An 8,894-nucleotide genomic window follows, 5' to 3' on the forward strand; every position below is an offset into this window, starting at 1 on the left:
CCGTATCCTAGACAGAAAGGAGAAAGTTCTTTGCAACAAGACTATACCACTTGTGATGGTACAGTGGCAGCGCCGAGGCGTTGAAGAAGAAACTTGGGAAACTGAAAGTCGTATGCAAGCGGAATATCCTGAGTTGTTTGCTTTTTATTTTTGATTACCATGTAGTTGTAATTACAGTTGTTGTAATAAAACATGATTTGAATGTTTCATATTGTTATCTTGATTTGTCTTTAGATGTTATTTCGCGGACGAAATATCTAAAGGTGGGGAGAATGTAGTAACCCAGATTCCATTTTAAGATAATAATATGATAAACATAATTAAGGGTTGGTAATTAATCAATTTCGGAGTGTTATTGGACTTCGGAAGAAAATATGGGCTTTTGACTTTGGGCTGGATCGGAAGCTCCGAACCCAGATCGAAAGCTCCGATCCTAGCCACTTCGGAACCTCATCGGAAGCACAGAGATCGGAAGCTCCGATCCTGGAACGGACGTTCCGATCTCCAGCTGCCAGAAATGCTAGATGACTCAACCGCGAGTTTTGACAAGTGTTGAACGTAGAGCAGATCGGAAGCTCCGATTGCCCGATCGGAAGCTCCGATCGCCCGATCGGAAGTTCCGATCCCGACGTGTCACACATGCATGCAATGAACTGGATCGGAAGCTCCGATCCTGAAATCGGAAGCTCCGATCCTGGCCGGGAATTTTGCTTATCAATAGGGCTTCTCAGATTCATTTCTAAATACAAATTCCCGAGCTTCTTTCTTCAGTTATATAGTGTGAGATATACACTTGAGGGCCCTATCGGTTATAATAGAGGTTCTGTAATAACCAAGGTGTGGTTATAGTCATCCGGGACTAGCGACTCCAAAGGGCTAACTACGGACGAAGGCATGGTCCGGGAATCTGTTTAAGCTTTGGGAGTACTTATTAGCTTATTTAAGGCTTATAGAATTTATGTAGTGATACGGTGAACTTTTGAATATAGGCTTGGAACCTAGGATCCTATTTTACTTGAACTAGCCTAGAGGTACGTACACATTGACTGAGATTGCCAGCGAGTATACATGTTTATATGTTGCATTTATTTGGCATTATTATTTGGCATGATATATGATTTATCGTTTTCTATACTCATATGTCATGTGCATATACACGTTGAGCCTATACCTTGTTATACCTAACTATAGAGCCGCTCAGCTCTATACTTGATAGTCTGTCACTGAGAGTACCGCGACGGCGGGGGCATTTATGTCTGTCTACTCTGGTGTACTAGAAGAGTGTGGTTGCACCCAGAGGTTGATCCGTGCGGTGGTAGCACTCATGTGGCGCCAGTTCTGAGCATGATTTTTTAGATGACCCTGTACCAGTCATCATGTTGCATGCATTATATACATATGTTTACTCATGTCTATGTACTGTGCGTTAGCGCTCACGTCCTAGTTGTTATCTTGGACACCCTATTCCATGGGGCAGGTCGCAGGATGGACGGAGCTGGTAGTTCAAGGCAGGATTAGGGAGCAGGAGCCTTGAGGATTTTATTATACAGCAGGATTCGATATAGTTGTATAATGTTTACTGTTTAAGGTTTCGATTTGGTTGTATCACTACAGATTTAAGCCTGGATTATGTTACTAAGCTGATATGTAAATTATGGTTTAGTTTCCGCACGTTTTTACTCTATTAAGTATTTTGCTGTATTAAGTTTAATGCATGCTATTAGTTGCCAGTTAGTAGGTGATTCCATGCAGGGTCACTACAAATAGACTTTTTATTTATTGTTTGGTTTTTAACATGCGGTACTGTGGTCTTTGGTGTACTATTGCAAGGGGAAAAGCATAAAAAGGAGCGGCTAAGAAGGTCTGTTAGTAGGTTTTTTTTCATTCATATTTTCTTCTCATACTTTGCATCCTCTCAAACTGCAAATAATTTATTTACCTTTTATTGTTCTGAGCAGTGTCACCTGTTTTTTTGGGATTCAAAAGGACCAACTTTTAATCGTTCGTTGTGTCGTGATATCCTTCTGCTTGCGATTATTTCCAGGTTCTTTCTTTTACAGTCAGGTTTGGTTTCGATCTACGTTATTATTTTACTACTACTACCTGAATGGGCTAATTGCATCTACACCCCCTGTGAAAAGTCTAAAAGGCATAAAACCCCCTAAAAAATATTAATAGGCTAATGCATCCCTCAGTTTTTTAAAATGTAGTACATTTCACCCCTATGTTATACAAACTCAGACACATTTATACCCTCTCATAGGGGATTTTTATGCTAATTTTTTTAAAACATAGGGTCTAACATGCTATTAATTTTACACAGGGTGTTTTATGCCTTTTAGACTTTTCACAGGGGATGTGAATGCAATTAGCCCCTACCTGAATATATAGACTTTCTGTTTTATCTGCTTACGACCTTACTTTAACAGCTTTTGAAAAATTAAATTAAGTTCCAGGTAAGATAGTTTTTTAGTTATTTCACAAAACATTATACTTTGGAGTATTTAGATTGCCCATACACTAAACCAAAATCAAACGATGTCAAGAAGAGAAGAAGCTACCTCACAAGTTACCAAGAAAACAAAATGTCATAAAAGAAAATACACTTGCTTGGAAAACCGTAGATTAGAAAAAAAACATACGGCATACTGGAAAAAAAAAAAGAAATGTCTACTTTAAGTACGGTTGACAATGAAATTGTAGAAGTTGATCCATTAAAATATATGGCAAGTAATCCAGATGTTTTACCAAATGTAGCAAACTGTCAATTTTGTAGTGCAAAATGTATTTATTTAGAACCACCTAATTTTTGCTACTCCTCGGGGGAAATTAATATTCCATGTACAGAAATGCCTTCTGATTTAGTTCATATGTATGTTGGAAATAGTGAAGATGCTGAAGAATTTAATAATTGTGTTCGAAGTTACAATAACATGTTTGCTTTCACATCAATTGGCGTACATTGTGACAAATCTTTAGCCAAAAGAAATGCTGGAATTTATACATTTCGTGTACAAGGTCAGCTATATCATTTCTTAGACCAATTAATACCATCAAATAATGAAAAACCAAAAAATCTACAACTATATTTTTTTGATACTGAACATGAGATCTTGAATCGAATGTGTGTTAGTTAAAAATTTAAAAAACCTCTTGTAGAAAAAATTATTAGAATTTTGTCAATAAATGTAGTGACCCAACCCGGATCTACTACCTAATCAGAGTTATAGTAAAAGCGCACGCAATAAAAGCGTAAAGCGTAAAGTGAGGATAATTAAAATACAACAAATCCAATCGGCAGAATACAACCGATGCTATCACAAGGGTATAAATACTGTTATACAACCAAATCGAAGGTTCAGGGTAAATAAATCCCTACCCTCTACAACCTTGGACTCTCCAAAGCTCAATCCTGCTGGGAGCCGCCTGAACCATCCAGCCTCAAACCTGCCCCGCCACAAGGTACACAACGAATACCCAAACACAGGGGCGTGAGCTAGAACGCTCAATACGAAGCAATGATATAAATACAAATATGCGCACACAGATGATTTAAAACTCAAGTGAAAACACTTGCTCATGGCGTCGGAAATATACAGTACCGGCTAGAGAGCTACTCCACTTGCTAAAGATATGAAAAATCGTATGCGAAACGAATTATATAGTGGTTTGGTAGACAGTATTAAACAAGGATGTCAATTGGGCGTTGAAATTGGAAAACGTATAATATTACCTCCATCATTTATTGGAGGACCTCGAGATATGCGTAAAAGATATATGGATGTTATAGCTTTAGTACAAAATTATGGAAAACCTGATATCTTTTTGACAATAACTTCAAATCCAAATTGACCTGAAATAAAATATCTATGTTTACCTTCCGATGAAATAAAAAACAGGCCAGATTTGATTGCAAGAATATTCCGTTCAAAACTCCAAGTATTAAAAAATGAATTACTAAAAAAGAAAATCTTCGACCATGTCATTGCTTATACTTACGTAATAGAATGCCAAAAAAAAAAGGTTTACCACATGCTCATTTTTTACTTATTTTAAACCCAGCATCAAAGATGTTTCACCCAAAAGCATTTGATAGAATTGTATATGCAGAATTACCTGATCCACATACTCAATCACATTTATTCTCACTTGTAGTTAAACATATGATGCATGGCCCTTGTGGTTCCCTTAATCCAACATGCCCTTGTATGAAAAATGGATCTTGTAAATTTAATTACCCCAAAGAATTCTCAGATAAAACTAAATATGGAGTCAATTCATACCCAATATATCAACGTAGAAATAACAATAATGTTATTACTATTAGGGGCTCAAAACTCGACAATCGATGGGTTGTACCTTATAATCAATATCTTCTTGCTAAATTTAATTGTCATATTAATGTTGAAATATGTTCCACCATTCAAGCTATAAAATATATTTACAAATATATTTATAAGGGGCATGACAAAATTTTGTACACATTAGTCGGAGATGAAAAAGAATTCACTGTTGATAAAATTAAAAACTTTCAAAGTGCTAGATGGATCTCACCTCCTGAAGCAATTTGGAGAATTTTTAAATTTGATCTTAACAAAATACATCCTTCTGTAATTTGTTTACCCATCCACTTAGAAAACGAACAAACTATAAATTTCTTTGCTAATCAGTCATTGACAAACATTGCTAATAATCCTGCAAATAAAAAAACAATGTTGACACAATTTTTTTACATGAATAAATACAACGATTATGCTAAAGAAATGAATTGCTTATATGTTGAGTTCCCTGAATATTTTACTTGGCACAATGACTCAAAAGAATGGGAACCACGTAAAAAACAAGAAGTAATAGGTCGAATTTTCAACTGCCACTCATCAGATGGTGAGAAGTTTTATCTAAAGTTATTGCTAATGCACATTAGAAAACCAACTTCTTTTAGAGATTTACGAACAATCAAAGGGAAATATTTTACTACATATAGAGAAGCTGCACAGACCTTGGGAATAATGGAGGATGATATTACCGCTGAAATGTGTATTGAAGAGGCTGCTGCTTACTTAATGCCTGCTGCTCTACGACAATTATTTGCTACAGTCCTTGTTTACTGTAACCCCAAAAATCCCAAACAACTATGGTTAAAATTCCAGAATTTTTTATCACAAGATTTTGAACATAACAAAACTTTAACTCCCTCTGTTATTGAACATATAGTCTTAAAAATTATTGCTTCTTACCTCGATTCGATGGGAAAAATTGAAGGACTACTTTTTTGTGAATAATAACTCAATGATAAGTTATGGGAACTGCTTAACTAAAGAAATAGAAACTGAACGAGACATCATAATTTCGGCTGAAGATCTTTTAGCATCCCAACAACTGAATGAAGAACAAAAAATTGCCTACGATCAAATCTTATATCATGTTAACAACAACTTACCAAGAATATTTTTCGTTGACGGTCCTGGTGGTACTGGGAAAACTTTTTTATATAAAGCACTTCTTGCTACAATTCGTTCAGCTGGACATATAGCACTTGCTACAGCCACTTCAGGAGTAGCAGCTTCATTACTTCCAGGAGGACGCACATCACATTCAAGATTTAAAATTCATGTTGATGAAAATGATTCTAAACCTTGCAACATTAGTAAACAAAGAACTTTAGCTAATCTAATAAAATCAACAAAATTAATTATTTGGGATGAAGCTACCATGGCTAAACGCTATATTATCGAAAAATTTGATGAAATGTTGAGAGATATAATGAATTCAAATATTATTTTGGTGGTAAAACCATTGTTTTTGGTGGTGATTTTCGACAAACTTTGCCAGTAATTCTAAAAGGTACAAAAGACGATATTATAGATTCTTCAATTGTCATGTCTCCTTTATGGAACAAATTTCATAAACTAAAACTCAAGAAAAATATGCGAGCAGCCCTTGATCCTCATTTTTCTTCCTACTTGCTTAAAATTGGGAACGGAATTGAAGTTACTAATGAGAAAGATGAAATTCAGATACCTCCTCAAATAAACGTACCTTTCACAGATGATGTGACATCTTTGAATACATTAATAGACATGGGTTTTTCAAATATTCACGATAACAATCTAGATTTCTCTCTATTTGTTAATCGAGCCATACTTACTACAAAAAATGATTTTTTCCATGAAATAAATGAAGTTTTAATTAACAGATTCTCTGGCGAAGAAACTACATATTTTAGTTATGACGAAAACACAAATACTTGTGTCATACCAGACCAGGAAGAATTATTCTACTCTTTAACTCCTCAAGGACTTCCTCCTCATAAACTAACTTTAAAATTAAATGCACCAATCATATTGCTAAGAAATATTAATCCGAACGAAGGACTTTGTAATGGTACAAGACTTCTTTGCAAAGGTTTCAGTACGAATGTTATTTATGCTGAAATTTCAGTTGGCGTCCATGCAAAAAAAACCGTATTTATTCCTCGTATTACATTGGAAGCTCCACATGATAATTTTTCATCAATTCCATTTAAAAGAAAACAATTTTCGATACGGTTATGTTATGCAATGATAATCAATAAAGCACAAGGCCAAACCTTAGATTTTGTCGGGGTTTATCTAAAAGAACCTGTTTTCACACATGTTCAACTTTATGTTGCATTGTCAAGAGCAAGAAATATTGATCAAATAAAAGTTCTTATTAGACCATCGACTCCATTACTTCACAGTACTTCCTACACAAAAAATTTTGTATATCACGAGGTTCTACAAGCTGCAGACACGCATTAAAATAGGTAAGTCCCTGTCTTACAATGATATTTAAATGTATTTGTTATTATTCTTTCAGTAGTTTAGTTGTGTTGATGATATTTTCAAATGTAATTTTTATTCTCATTTTAGTACTTTATATCAGTAGTCCTAATATTCGATTTCCAAACGCCTTTTTCCATATATTACAACTCAATATATTTAGTTGCATTCAGTTTCAAAATGATATGAAATAACCTTGTTATAAAAATTGTTACAATGAATCAACATCAGTGTTCATTTGCACTTTATAGCGTTCTTTCAAAATTGTAATTAAGTTCATAAAGTATTGTGTTTAAAAAATAACCATGAAATTTGTTGTCACTTATTCTGTAAAATTTCCAAACAGTTGAGTCTTTACTCTTTACAATACAAGATATATGTTCTCTTATTAACGATTTAACCTTTTCCAGGATTAAATCGAGCAACGAATATGTTGAAACCATTGTATCTCAGAAAGAAACCGTGTGAAAAAGCATCCAATACCATGGACCAACTCACTAATATTCTTTTCAAAAAAATCAGTCAAATCCTATGCTTGACTGAAACGGTTACTACTTACTATCCATGTACTTGTATCTTACTTAGCAACGAATTTAACAAATAACTATAACTTTGTTTGAATGCACAGGTTAAATCATTATGGATTAAAGAAAAGTTAAAATTACAAACCGAGGACATTTATTGTACTTTTAGCTTGCCCAGGTTGTTCCAAACCTTCTACCGTTGCTTATGGATATGAATCACTTGTTTCTACTTCAACAATGATTACACAAGTCCGAAAGCATTGTAAGTTAGCCTCAAAACTTAATCTAGCTATAAACATAACGTATGCTATTGTTTTTGTACAGAGTCTAGCAATGTCATGTTATTACTTGTTACATTTGTCTAGGTTTCGTTTCCAGGTAGAATTATGTGATGGAATTGGAAATTTATTTCCTTATGTAGAACATTAGGTGTCAGAAATGCTATTAGGAATATTGAGCGAAAACATCATTGAAACAAACGAAGAGGTATATGTTCAATGAATACCAGTTTTAATTACCACCAACCTCCTTTTTATATTTGTTTAAATGGATTTAATTATCTGTCGCAGGACATAGTTCGACACTGACGATCTGATCAATAGAAAATTCCAAGATGCACCAGTCCTTTTCAAATCCGAACATCAAAAAATGAAGAAAGAGGAGAACGTTTACAAGAAATACAGTAATCTCATGTCTCCACACTCTGAATCGTCATCAACATCTCACACTTCTGAAGAAAAAGCTCATGTTGATAGACGCACAAAATATTGCTGAGGCCACATATGCCTATGTCCGAATTTGAAAGAAGCAACACAAAAGCCGAAAAAAAGTCTTCCAAGAGATCCAAATGACCTACAACTTAGTTCAACTACCAAAGTAACCTTGAGTCCAAAGAAGAGTAGAGCAACAAAGATGTGAGAAATACAAAACAAAACAGAGGTACTTATTATACATATAAATCCAATATTAATATCTAGATTTTTAAAATAAGAATAGCAGTAAAAATTAAATACAAGAATACCAAATTCTATTCAAGTTATGGTCTCTATATTTTCATTTACGTGAGACTTCAAATCAAATTTACGTCAATGAATTTCATTTTATCCCGTATTGGGGAAAGGACAATAATCATATATTTATATTTATTACTGTTAAAATCCCTTAAGGTATACATGTTTACATCATAAAGCGCATATCGAGGAGGAAAGAACTGGTGTGAATGATTATGTCCAGGAGAAAAAAATCTGGTGTGAATTACTTGATGGTGGCTGAAAGACATGTAATTATGTTTTCTTTTGGGTTTTTCTTTCGTTTTTCTCTTTTGCTTCCACGACCTGCACAATGTCACCTATGTTCTTATATCTACATTTTGTTTCGTCTATAATCTATATTCTTAGATTTGTGCTTGATTTGTTTACACTGGAAAAATTGATGTATGCACCAAGTTTATTTATCTCGTGTTCTCTCTTGTTTACTTCAAAATTGTATGCCTTAGAACACTTGCGTACTTTTTAGGCATAAGTTATTAGGGGTGGGATCGGGTCGGGACCCGTCCCGTAACCCCCTT

The 8,894-nt window shown here is 34.4% G+C and overlaps 1 long non-coding RNA gene across 1 annotated transcript; it reads left to right on the plus strand.

Moving 5' to 3' along the window:
- The first annotated feature begins 1,956 nt into the window (after positions 1–1,956).
- On the plus strand, positions 1,957–8,560 carry LOC140885507 (uncharacterized). Its single transcript, XR_012150972.1, has 3 exons — positions 1,957–2,064; positions 7,214–7,589; positions 8,494–8,560. It is a non-coding gene; the product is annotated as an uncharacterized lncRNA (long non-coding RNA).
- Positions 8,561–8,894: the final 334 nt, after the last annotated feature.

Source organism: Henckelia pumila, chromosome 2 (genome assembly GCF_033568475.1).
Source record: "Henckelia pumila isolate YLH828 chromosome 2, ASM3356847v2, whole genome shotgun sequence".
NCBI classification, from domain to species: domain Eukaryota; kingdom Viridiplantae; phylum Streptophyta; class Magnoliopsida; order Lamiales; family Gesneriaceae; genus Henckelia; species Henckelia pumila.